The sequence below is a fragment of the Dermacentor albipictus genome, chromosome 9 (genome assembly GCF_038994185.2).
Source record: "Dermacentor albipictus isolate Rhodes 1998 colony chromosome 9, USDA_Dalb.pri_finalv2, whole genome shotgun sequence".
In the NCBI taxonomy this organism is placed as follows: domain Eukaryota; kingdom Metazoa; phylum Arthropoda; class Arachnida; order Ixodida; family Ixodidae; genus Dermacentor; species Dermacentor albipictus.
This window is the reverse complement of record NC_091829.1, coordinates 13,959,293-13,972,651: the sequence shown is the minus strand read 5'-3', so window position 1 is coordinate 13,972,651 and position 13,359 is coordinate 13,959,293. Positions and strand designations below refer to the sequence as shown.

Here is a 13,359-nt window from a genome sequence, read left to right as displayed (position 1 = left end):
GAACAGGCCTTGGGAAGCACAGCTCCAAGATTTCGACTTCTGGGAAACGCGGATCTCCCATTCGTTCTGGCTCACCGGTCGGGCCGGACCAGGGCGCGTCTAATATAAGCCAGCTAGCCCCCTGTGGCATGGAACAGAGACGGGGAACGCGAGGAATTTGGCACGCATTGCGCGTGGGAGTGTGCGCCTTCGGGGCTCGGAAGCCTTTCATCTTCGCCTTTCGCCCTCGGTTCTCGAGAAAACTCTCGCTCGCACAGGCTCGCGGCAAATTGCGCGTGGCAACTACCGGAAGGCAAACATTCATGCCAGCGTGTCTCTGCTTTGTAACACTTTCACCGCTTTAGAATTCGCGCCCCGCGATGGAGTCATGACTTGTTGGTCTTGGAGCATACACGCGAGTGGGCGTTTTCCTGTGTGCGCGTGTATTGCCTGGAGCATGTTTCCTCGTCAAGCTTCAAAGTTGAGTGCTGAACTAACCGTGTCTCTTCTTCGTGAAAGAAAAAAAAAGTTACTAAAGGAAGGCTCGAGCGTAATTTTGTGATACCTTATGTCTGTTGCGGAACAAATTTTCAATTTGCGCTGGAATAGAGGTATCGCATAGCGATAGAGCAGATATGTCACCTCACTTTTATTACGAGTACCTATTCTGCTGCGGTGCGACCGATAGCTTTCTAGATGCATTTTCCTGCAAATTCCGCGATATGCGTTGACACCATTCTTTGCTATCTTGTGGCTCTGAAAGCTTACGGATTAGTACTAAAATATGATTGCGTCAGGTAATTTGACAAGTCTGCCGTATTATGCCTATCATATCATACATCAATTGTCTCACCTCCGTGAAATTGTTTTTTTCTGAAGCCCCCTACACCAGAAAGCAACTAAGGATATTGAATGCTTCCGTATCCTGGCAACAATAAAGAATAACATCGTGTTTTCTTTACGTCGAGTCCATGTTTTGTTTATTATTACATCAAATTATTTTAGAGCAAGTTGTAATGCGGCATTTATACGTATTTTAATGAAAGAATCGAGGCCCACCTAACGTAAAAATTGTATTAATTGCTCGTATCGTCCACGAACCAATGAGTATACATGTCTGTTTGATTGATTCGTAGCTTTGTATCTCTTAGAATTCTATCTCTGCGACTTTTGGACGAGAGGAGCATGCGTGCGATCGTGACGTAGCGGTAAGAGCGCTGGAATGCTGCATGGGAGGACAGACGTGCAAATGCACCATCGGTCACGCATTTCTTTATAGCATTTAGGCCAATCTACTTCCCCCTCTCCCTCACCCCCCCCCCCCCCTGGAGGTGTCTAACCGACAACTCGAGTAAGCGCGTTGGAGTGTTGACGAAAGCGCAAATTTGCGAGAGACACAACGTATAGAAACGTCGCTCTAAAGAAAGAAGAGTAAGAAAACTGAGAGTGCGCAAAGTTACCCGGTGACGCAAGCACGCGTAACTTTCGAGTCGTCACAGTCACAGGCATACTTATAACAGCTGGAGAGTTAGCGGTACTAATTACTGTCCTAGTTTTCTTACCCGAGCACAGTCGAGCTCAATCTTTCCTGTGAACATGCCCGTCAACTCAAGGCTCGCCACCCTGCGACCTTCCTCCAGATGGAGAGAGAGAGAGAATGAAAGATACGGAGTTTAGCCAAGTCTCGCCCGTTTAGTTACTCTACTCGTGGTGAAGTGGGAAACAAATATAAGAAGCGACCAGTGTTCCTAATATTCAAATTGCTATAGGTAACAAGAGTGAGTTATTTTGTACATTTGTTGACGCGGCCCTTTGTGCCTACCTTTATTTATGAAATTATTAAATACAGGTTAGTAAATAAGGAAGCCCTTCAGTCCAGCGGCTCGCTGGTCTTTGGCATCGTTGTCAGTTCAACGTTGGTGACCAGGTACCATTGACCAGAAAGACGCGCGCCTGCTGATACGACAGATAAGAGCGATGCCGGTAAAATAATTATCGAGAACACATTCACATTCCTCTACGAAAAATTAGGTGATGTGTTGTACGAAAATTACAGAGAAAAGAAACATAACGATAGAAACGTGCAATTTAATGGGTTTACAGGCACTGCTACCGCGAGAGGCGGAACAAATTGTTTGCGACTTTGCAGGGATAGCCAGTTATCACGTTGATTTTTGCTTCCATTACCGCCTCTGAGTAAATTGATGCGACACCTATTTAAACACATTGTTCTAAGTGATGAATAGTATTTACGCAGTGCATTCTGGATGTCAAGTTCAGCGGCCAGGCTATACGTAAAAGGAAGCTTGCTTCATCCTGAAGCGTTGAGCTGTCGCAAAAAGCACGGGCCAGTTTGCCAGCCAAAGTTTCCCAGATGAAAGCGCCAACGGCTATTCTACATAAATGTAACTATACAAACAGAACTATGGCTGATATGGCTATGCAGGCTCTGCTTCGTGGAAATAAAGTGATACGTAATGTCCGCGAGTAACGTCCAACTTGTACGCTCCGTGTGCGAAGTTATGGTTGCGTGAACGAGCTTAGGAAATGGGATGAATCATTACGAAATTGCCGCAGAACAGCGGTTTGTTGGCGCAAACGGTGCGAATGTTAAGTTTTCCTTTCGGGCCGCAACAACGTTTGCCAAACGAAACACAGGTAAACAGAAAGGCTTCGCTAACGCGCCACTGTTTCACCGTGCGCGCGCAGCTCTGTGCAGTTTCGAAAAGTGCTCACGCGCAATTAGGGAGGCCGAACAAAAACTGCCACCGCTTGCACAGCACAGAGAAGACGGCGGCGTGCTCTGCACCACAAAATAAGCGTGCAGCGCTGCGAACGCTTGAGCCTGCGTCAGCCAAACGTGACACGGGGCACAGAACAATGCGCTTTCTTTTTATCTGCGAATTGCAATCCCGAGGTAATGTTTTCTGCCCATGAACTGGGTAAGCAAGCCGGCGGCGATGTTGTCTCCTTATGAACTCGGAGAGCAGATGATTCTGCGAAACGTGCGAAGCGATAATGAACTCTGTATTGTTTTTGTCAATGACATTAAATAACGAGCGAGAAAAACGCAATCGCAGTGCTGTACAGACACTGCAATGCCATAGCCATAACGTGAACGTATCGCACTTACCGCCACCTTTGCTACAATTGCGGAGCAGTGAACTGCAGTGCTTGAAGCGACGTATGTTACACTACATTAATGAAGATTGCAAGAAATGTTCTTGCGTTGTACGCATCCTTAAGGTCGAAAGCCATAAAAGTGAAAAAGAAAATGCCTCTATGAAGAACACCAGACAGAAGATGAGCATAGACCCGCGTTGCTATTAATGGTCTCGGTCACAGAAGTATGACATTTTTATTCAAATATACTCTTTCTTTCGCACTTCGTCATACATGATTACGGTGCAGTGCAATCGAGTAAAAGTAATCCTTTCTTTATGTGTTTCTCGAACACGAGCTTCAAAATGCGTCGCCGCTGTACCGCCGCTATTCACGGCTATCTCTCGGAATCTTAGTAAAACGGTAATGGCAACTCATGTACGTTACAATATACGTCTCCATTATCGTCTAGCATCAATGCCTGAGCATGTAGTGTACACTGCGTCACCGTAACCATCAGCGTTGGTGTCTATTCTCACTCATGAGCTCAGTGACCTGGATCTGGTTGGCTGTCTGCCCGGGTCGACAGGCTACTGTAACCATTTTCACCAGCGTGTCCTAACGAGGTGTCCTAACGAAGCTGCACGCTCCCCGCTCCACCGAACGTTTTGTGCTAATAATCAGCCTTACGCAGCTTTCGCATGGTTTAAGACAACTATATTGCGTTCTACAGCTTTTTGCACTTTTTACTTATCATCAATGATAGAATACGGGATGCCTCGGGAGCCGACATTTCGACAAGTGGACATGTCTCTTTGAGGAATTCGCTCCACATGATGAAGACAAGTCCCCATGTCAAAATGTTGTCTCCAGAAGAGACGTGTATTGTTCCATCGCTGTTTGTAACTTCGTCTCCATCTTCCTGCCAGCCTTTTGTCTTCTTTCTACTCTCTCCTGCCATTTTCCCTTTCATAATGTTCGTCCATGTGGTCAGTATGCGGTGAGTATAAGTTATCGACCAGCACTCAATACGCACTCTAGCGGTATTGACAAAACTCAATGCATCTTTCTCGCGCGCCTTGTGGCTTAAAACGACTCGCGGCTTCTGCTTCTGCTTCGCTGCGCAGTTCTAGTGAGACACCTCTGCGGCTCGGAGGATCTCTCTCGGCGCTCAAAGTCAAACAGCTTTCAGCCCCCTCCCCCAGCTTCTTCCAGGCTCCACCGCCACTTCTGTCCCGGGAGGATGAGGGGTTGGGTGGTTTCTTGGCAGCGCCGTCACAGCCGACCACCGGGCCCGGTTCGTCGCGAAGTTGGCCGGGCTTGGCTCTCGTCGAGACTGCAGCAGCACGGTAACGAGTGATTCTTTTTTCGAAAATAGAATTTTACAACGGAGCGGCGCGGGCGGCTTGCCCGCTGCGCGCTGTGACGCCGCTGCCGGCCGAGCTCTTGAAAGCGCTGCAGGACGAACGACCGGCGGGCAGCCTGTAAGCGGCGGTACTCGACGAAACACCTTGACGCTGACGTCATCTCCCCCGCTTGCATCTACGGGGGATCTTTGTCGTCGCTCTGCTTTGTGAACGTCTGCGACGCGGTTGCCGTGAAGCTTGGTTGCGTGCACTGTGCTCACTTTGAGTTCTCGTTCTGCGCCAAAGTCAGGTGCTTGCTGTTTTCAGCGGGGCACTTAAGTACCGACGCGAGGTTATCAGATTAACCGGAGGTAAATTTCTTTTTTTTTTCTACTTCACACTCGCCGAGAATATTGAGAAGATGGAAACGAAGCACGAGAGAAAGTTGCGGAGTCTGTCAAAGTGCGGAAGGCGTGACAGTTACGGCGCGGTAATGTGTTTTGTTTGAATCGCGGTGTTTTGAACACTGTGCAAAAAACTAGAGAGACGAAAGAAAAGAGAAAATTGGTAGGTTAACCAGAACATAAAATCGAGTTTGTTACCCTGTACTATTGGAGGAATAGTGGCGTTGCGCGAACGATCTGTTCAGAAGAAACCCAACTTTTGCTTCCCGCTTAATCTTATGCTTTGTCGCATATCTTGTCGCTACAGCCCAGTGTTAGAGGTTTTTAAATACCATATATAAATATATTGGCGCCTTTAACCGGTGCTGGGTACTGCTTTTCACATACAATGGATACGCACTAAAGGTGAAACAAGGCGGCACTGAACGAAAAAAAAAAAGGTCACGAGAACTCGAACTTAAAGACAGGCTAACATAAATGCACTAGAGCCAGCTCACAACAGAGGTCCCGCGAAGCACACTGGAAACGTTGAGTAGAAACACAAAAGATAGCAAACACGAATTCCAGTGACAGAAAGGTCCACTAGAGAAAAATAGGAAAGGCGTCTCAGTCGCAGCGTGCGTCAACTTCCTATGACTCACAAAGCCCCCACCAGCGTTTCATGACAAGTCTCCCATTCCCAGTGTAGGGTAGCAAACCGGAGACTGATATCTGGTTAACCTCCCTGCCTTTCCTCTTCATCTCTCTCTCTCTCTCTCTCTTGCAGTCTAACCATTTGCTTATGGCAGAGCCGCTAGGCTCACCATGAGTGACGTACCTGGCCAACGGCAATGCCTTACCGCTATCGGGAGAGCCGATTTAAGTCGGAAATGTAAGAAAAATCGAAGAAAGCGCCAAAAAAGCTTGTAAACTGTTCAGATGGTGCTCTTTCTGTTGGGGGTTCTATGTTTCGTGTTTTCCGAGCGTACTTAAACGATCGCCTTGAAAACACTGTTTCTGTTAGTCTGGTTACAAGGTGGTGCGTTGACGGAGGAATTGAGTAACTTCCAGCTGCCGAAATCTGTTAAGGACGCTGACCAAGACCTAGCTCAACACAACAAAGCAAATCTTCGTTTCGCAACTTAATTTCCGAAGCAAGACCTAAGCATAATGCCAGCAGGGTTCAAAAAAGAAAAAAGAAAGGGTGATTTTTCTTTGGAGCGAGGTGCAAACTTATACCGCAGACAGCAATTTTCTTCGCTCGGATGACATGTGCCCCTGTCATTCAGCCTCATTTAACGTCGCGTGGCATTGAAGTCAAAGCACAGGCGTCAGCTGTTTCTGCGGCGGAGCACGCTGCAGTTCAAGGTTGGCTAAGCAGAGGACCTCGCGTCAGCAACAGGCAGCCGCTTGCGCCAGTTTCCCGCCTCCGCACTTTTCCAAGGCAGCGAAGATGACGCGGCTGCAACCCATCGATTATCGACTAGTATATACGTTCGATTAAAGCGGACCCGGATCCGTACACGTCAGCCGGAATTGCTCGTGTTGGTAGCGTACTGGGCCGACTCCATAAACCTCGAAGCGTGTCGATACATAACCCGCATCTCTCGCATTGTCCTCCACAGTGGAAGGCCGATTGCGACAGCGAGGGCGCGGCTTGTGTCGATAGGTTTCAGGCCTGTCTCGTCTATAGACCGCGGAGAGGCGGCGGACCTAATGAGAAACGTATAGGAGGTCAACAATCGGAATGCGACCGTACTCGGACTGGACGTTGCCGAGGTAAATCCGTGCATCGCCATTAATGCTACGACTCGCGTCAGGCCAACAAGAAAAAGCTAGATCGCAATAACGCGCTATGTGCCTCTGCGGCTGACGCGTTTTCATTGCACCGAGGTCGCCTGTTGCCAATAACGATGCGCCGGCAATGTTGCGAAACGTATGTTTGGTAGTTGAGACAGGGAATGAAAATGTCGATACAGCGTTCGGCTTCCAGGCACGGTAGTGGCTTTTCAGTGTTTCTTCCCATAATGCAACGCACCAAAAAATTCCAAAAGTTGAAGCTTCGGCAACTTGGTAAAGCATGTTCGCGACGATTAGCGCAATAAAAATAAAAACACGCTGTGAAGAACAAGGCACCTAGCGATACGAAATGCACTCAAGAACGAGTTTCGGTGAACAGTTCCGAAGTTCATGAACACATATCAGAAGTTCACAACCCAAGTTCGCAAGCTGGAACACATGCCTAATGCAGATTGTGTGAAACAATGCAGTTTGTCCTCATTATCCCCTTTCATCACTATTTCTTGTCCCCTTTCCTTTTTCGCCTGTGCAAAGTGTAGTATCTCTCTTTCTCTCTCTCTCTCTCTCTCTCTCTATATATATATATATATATATATATATATATATATATATATATATATATATAATAGGTAAACAGAAATTCTTCAGGTTACCTTTCAAACGTAAAGAACTTGAGCGATGCCACACAGTAAACAAAACAACTATTTAATTTCAACAGTTTCGAACGGTGGATCAGGGTTTACAAAAACACTCTGATGAAGGTCGGTCAACTGGTCGAAACTGTTGAAATTAAATAATGGTTCTGTTTACCTTGTAGCGTCGCTCAAGTTCCTTATATATATATAAATAAAGATCGATGAAAGAAGATGATGAGGACAGGAAGTAGAGGTGCATATTTTTTATTTCAAGGTGCATATATACACTAACACAGTATTTTCCATAGAGCCTTGCGTTTAGTTCTGTTTTGCGACTGACCTCTCTACGCATCACAGCGGTAGAGGATGGCTTCTGCGCTAGCAGGCATTGCTAGGCAAACATTGTCTGAAAGTACTATTTTGTCCGCAATATGTGGCTGTACAGTAGCAGCCACTAGGGCAGTTCTGGACTACTTGAAGTTCACGTAGTGTAACGTTCTCTTTCGGTTGTGTAGAGAGAGAGAGAGAGAGAGAGAGAGAAAGAAAGAAATTGACTACGTGAGAAGTGCGCTTGCGTCAGCTGCGTGACCCTTTCAGCTGTGTTGGCGCAAGCTTTCGAGAACGATGAACCTACTCCGACGCAGAATGTTCATTAAAGTGCTTCGATGAGTCCGCACCACCGTTTGAGCATCAGCATTCAGCACAGAGTCTAATAGCGGTCAGTCTCACTCGGCGCTACTTCTTTCCGTCCGCGGCCTATACTCACAGCCGCTGCCCACATTACAGCTCCCACAGCGTGGCCCGGTTTTGGTGCTATAATCGATCGCAGGAATGCGCGATGACAAACGGAAAGGGAGTGTTCCATCGAAGCACCGTTCGTTGCGCAGAGCATACAGGCCTTCACCGTGCGAGTATCTATAGGACGCTGGCACGGCCGACGACCCAGAGATCCATACCCAACGATGCTTCTGAGGCAGAACTAAAGGTACGCAAATGTCGAATCAAACCATCGTTATGCGCGCGAGCGCGGCTGCTTGAGACGTCTGATATCAGTCACTGTGACGTAACAGGACCATTGCGCATGCATCTTTCACTTCGATCACTGCTGCGGAAAATGATGGTGGACTGTCCGACGGGCAACTCTGGCACAAGGCATTGTGCCCTGATGTCCGTTTTGTTCTTTTCTTTCTGTATGCTGCGTCGGCCTCGAACACATAAAGAACGGCATGCGCGAAGCCGCTTTATCTTGCACGGGATGATAGCCGAAGCGTGAAGCGTGCAAATAGGCACAATATGCAGTCTGCATGTTGAAGCGCGGGAGAACAAGCGCATCGCACTCAGATTCGAATCCCTCAGCGACTGTGTCGTCCTGCTGCCGAGTGAAAGGTCGTAGGTTCGTTGTCCTGCCGTGGGAATCACGTGGCGGGCATATCGCATAAACGTAGCTGCATGTCACGGGGACAGAGCACGCGCGCGCGCCGAGTTCAGTGCGCATTGAACAAATGCGCGGCATCTAGAATCAACTGTGGACTACTAATTTTTGAGCCATTATTCCTCAACATGTTTCGTGACGTTGAAGAATAAAGTCCCTCACTTAGCGAGTTTTTCGAAGTGTCGTGCTGACAGCAGCCTAGCACGGTGGTAAATTTGAGAAGGCTGGTTACAGCTGCGAAGAATCTAAGTTTTAACAAGTGCATGATTCAATTTATTGTCTAAGAGAAATTTCTATTGTTTTTTTTTAAAGCCGAAGACACTTATCACAGACCTACGCTTCCCCATCCAAGTGTTCATGCGTTTCCCTATAGTTTTCTTTCTGGCAGAATTAGTTGGGGAGTTTTGTTTTGAGCGTACATATGTTTACGTGTGAGGCTTCAGTTCAACCCGCTTTTATTATCTTTATTTACGCGACTATAATAAATAATTGACAGGCAGTGTTGTTCTGTCCTTGCGCCACCGGCCCCGAGTCCGCGTTTTGTTTCCCACTCTTCAATGCAGTGCCTAAATTGGTTTGTATTAGAAGCTGCAAGCATTATCCCTGTTGTCTCTACAGAAAGAAATGTTCACCACAGCTGGAAAGGGTGACGACCTCTTTGCATCTCCTCTTTACCCCGCATCCCACCGTACGGCGAGCACAGAACTCGAGACGAGAAACAAATGCGGAGCGTTGACGTCTTTCATCGCAAGCTGTCCAAGGAATCCCACCCACGACGCCTCCATTGTCATGCGTTCCGCGCGAGCTCGATGACCTGCAGAGCGAGGCCGCACCCCCCGAGTCTTGCAGACGCAGAATCTCCGCAGATGATGCCGAGCGTAAAGAGAAGATACCGCGGCTAATATGCATCCCGAAAACTGCAGCCCCCAGCTGCTTGTTCGTTCTCTGCCTCCCTCTCGCATGTCTGCGGAACAATGGCATTAGTAAATCTCTCTTGTCGCGCAGTGTCAACAATGTAGACTTCCACGTCGGCAGAAAGACGTCGACGACGACGCAGTTTGTGTTTCGCTTACTCGCGGGGCTGCCTACTCCTTCGAGACGCCTTTCTTGGCGCTGGCGTCCGCTGGCGAATGGTGCGCGGAAGAGGCGGAATAATTTCTCGTTAAGCAGACGATGCGTAAAGCAAGGAGTGGTGGCGGCAACCATCCAGGCTGACTTGTGACTACGAGTGACACCGGGTCAAACGACTCCTGCCGTTGTCGCCGTTGTTACCCCGGTAGGAAAAGATCGCGTACTGCTGTCAGTCTAGACGGAACTGTTCACACGTCGTTCTCTTTGTCCCAAGAACGTCCATTGTATAGCAGCAGCCCACTATAGTGCTGCATTTGTTGTCATTGATTGCGCGAAAGGCATTCCGCCTTTTCTTACCGTTCACTTGACTGAGATGCCAAAGCTATCAATAGCACGCATACACTAAGGCTGGAGCATTTAATGGGTGTCGTAGTAGTGGTAGAATATGGTGGTTTGTACTTGTGTCTTTGTTTACATACATAGATGCATGCGTGCATCATACGTATAGTCAACAGCAATATTTTGCGTTATGCGGTTTCCCCTTAAAATGTGAATTCCTGCTCTGTTAAGGCATGACACTTCGTATTTAATCAGTGTGTAGGTGGCGAAGGCTACTACATGCTGGAACATTTCATTCGAGGCTGTGTGACCACGCTTCGCGAGAATTTAGCTTCTTGGCAGATCCTGCGCCCCGTAAACTTTTGCGGTTGACATGTATGTATGTTGACATACATACATACATACATACATACATACATACATACATACATACATACATACATACATACATACATACATACATACATACATACATACATACATACATACATACATACATACATACATACATACATACATACATACATACATACATACATACATACATACATACGCACATACGCACATACGCACATACGCACATACATACATACATACATACATACATACATACATACATACATACATACATACATACATACATACATACATACATACATACATACATACATACATACATACATATAAATGGGTATACACTAGGGACACCTTCACATATACACATATTCCTACGGTTGGAAGTAGTACGTTGTCTGGAGTTCGATTATAGTACGGTGAAGGACTTGCTATGGGGCAATCGATACACCTTCCTCCAATTATCTACATAGCGGAAAGCTACAGTAGTTACTCACCTCAATTTTTCAATTTCAGCAAATAACACAAGGAATCACATTCATCATCTGATTTAAAAAGGAAAGTAAACGAGCAGGACTCCAATTTTTTAGGAACAGGTCAACGACGTGAAGGTAACAATTTGATCTCGTGCAAGTTCGATGGCATTTAAAGTGAGATTGCGAAGCTGGGATATATTGCGAAGCGGAGAAGTTCTTCGGATAATTTCAGTGTTTTCGCAGGCCTAATTTTTGTAGCGACCACGTGAAGTATACCATGCGGGACAGTGCAATGTGTTGTGCGTGTTTACTGAGTTGCTATAGCGGCTATCTGTAGCCGCTTGTAAGAATTCCTAAGTTTACCATACTACATCGTATGATACGTTCAGTTTTTGAAGCAGGCGTCAAGATAAAAAAAATGCAACAAGAGTATACCTTTTAACTTCCTTAAATGAGATGAAGCTATAACATCCGACACCTTGAAATAGAGCACGCGGTAATTAGGGTAATTAGGGACTCGTTAAGGTCACCGAGCCAGCACGATCACGGTCATTAGCGTCCTCTAGGACATGCCATTAATCAAGCAATTTCGTGCGTTTGTGTGTATGTTGGCGCGAGCCTAGCGTGTCCTCGAGCGCGTATGCGCATCTTTCTTGTTTTGTTTTTCTTTTTTGCATAATTTTCACGTGCTTGTGCGGGCAACATACACGGAAATGTTACTCTGGAAGTGACGTGTTTCTATGCCATAACTGTAGCAAAGCTGTAGCAAAGCTGTAGCAAGTTTAGGATGATCGACGCTTTTTACGCATAGGATATGCATGCTTTCCTGATTCGTGCGATTGGTGAGTTGCTTATTAGATACGTGCATAATGTGATTGCTTCATGAATCTACCAGAACCTCCACATATAGTTCAGACCCATCACTCGAACTGTGGATAAATAATGAATACATCATTGTTGTGGATAAATCATGACAAAGCAGTCAGCAGGGCTTCAAGCAGCCACCTGAGGCCATCTCAATCAAAACTGCTGCACCGTTCTTTTTAATAGTCTATTTTCTTCTTCGTGGCGCTCTCCCAAATTGTTCAGTTAATCTGCGCCCAATTTCGCGGCAAACGCTTCCCCATCCCAGCGTAAGGAATGTTCTCGCAACATTGAGCCAGTATGATTGTAATAAACACGTAACTTGTCACTATGTGACAACAAATTTCGCATCTTCTTGGGCGTAATGCTGTCCAACAACGGTAATCGTCATTTTAATTTTTCGTTTGGATACTCCTGTTCTCAAACTTGTGGGCTCGGGTATTGGGCACTTTTCGGGTTCGCGCAAGGGTTTAATGTTACTTTCGACAATCGTATTTCTGATTGGAAATAATTGTAAACACATCGTAAGGCAAACGTGAAGCATACAAGAACGATGACGCGTGCTTACGGTGTAACACGAAACTAAGGCTTAATTTTTTTTTTACTCTGAAGCTGGTAAACAAATTCACGGGTCCGCGCTTTGTGTAAAACCGCCACGCTTGAGGACTTGCCCCAGCTGGGATGTGAGGCAAGAATACTTTATTACGTACGATGTAAGGAGCGTGCTGTTTTCCCACGCAGCAAAATAAGTCCTGGAATTCCTGGGATGTGCACCTTTCTCGTTCCTTCTTTTCAAGGTAGTTTTTTTTTTTCGTGCAGCTCTTTCCTTAGTTTACAGTACAATCTCACACGTGCTTACAGGGAGTACAGAGCTTAGCGTTGAAAGAAATACGATCTACAAGCTTCGAAGAAAATGTTGTCATGGAGACAAAAATAAATGGCAAAGGTTGTCTGTTACGCAACGTATTCGATATTTTGCTGAGAAAGCAAAATAAACCTATTATATTTGCGAAAGAAAGACAATAATATAATAAATATAAACTTGGATGAAACGGCATGCGAATAGCTGGGCATATAGGCTGCAGTGTAAGTGGTCGCATTCGATGAAATCCACGCAGTCTATAAAACAAAAAAAGAAAAGGAGGGGAAAGAGACAACGTCTTCGGGCGTTTGTAGAGGACGCTATGCAGGCGCTTTCTTGGACACGGTTTCCATGCTTCAAAGCAAGTTAATTCCTCAGAGTAGAAATAAAAAAAGAAGAAAGATCAGTCTACTTACGTCATATGTGAGCAGAGTAGTCAGCAGAGTAACCAAGTTATTAATAAGTGGTAACCAAAACAGCACGCACTCTACACTACTGAATGCAGATAAGAACTGCGCTTTTGACTGCTCGTTTCGTCTTATCCGTATACCATGAGAAGAAAGGTGCAGTGCAGTTTAGAGCGGGCTGGTATCGTAGTGCAATACATCAGAGTTTATTTAAAAAATGAGTTATTACGGAAACGAAGCCCATGCCCGATACAGCCATTTTCCACAAATACCCAACCAGCAAGTGAATGGAAATTTTCCCTGCTAACA

The 13,359-nt window shown here is 46.2% G+C and overlaps 1 protein-coding gene across 2 annotated transcripts in view; it reads right to left on the bottom strand.

The window, feature by feature from the left end:
- Window positions 1–13,359, bottom strand: part of LOC135903622 (pyrokinin-1 receptor-like) — a 212,096-nt gene that overhangs the window by 123,003 nt on the left and 75,734 nt on the right. The gene's annotated exons all lie outside the window — the stretch shown is intronic.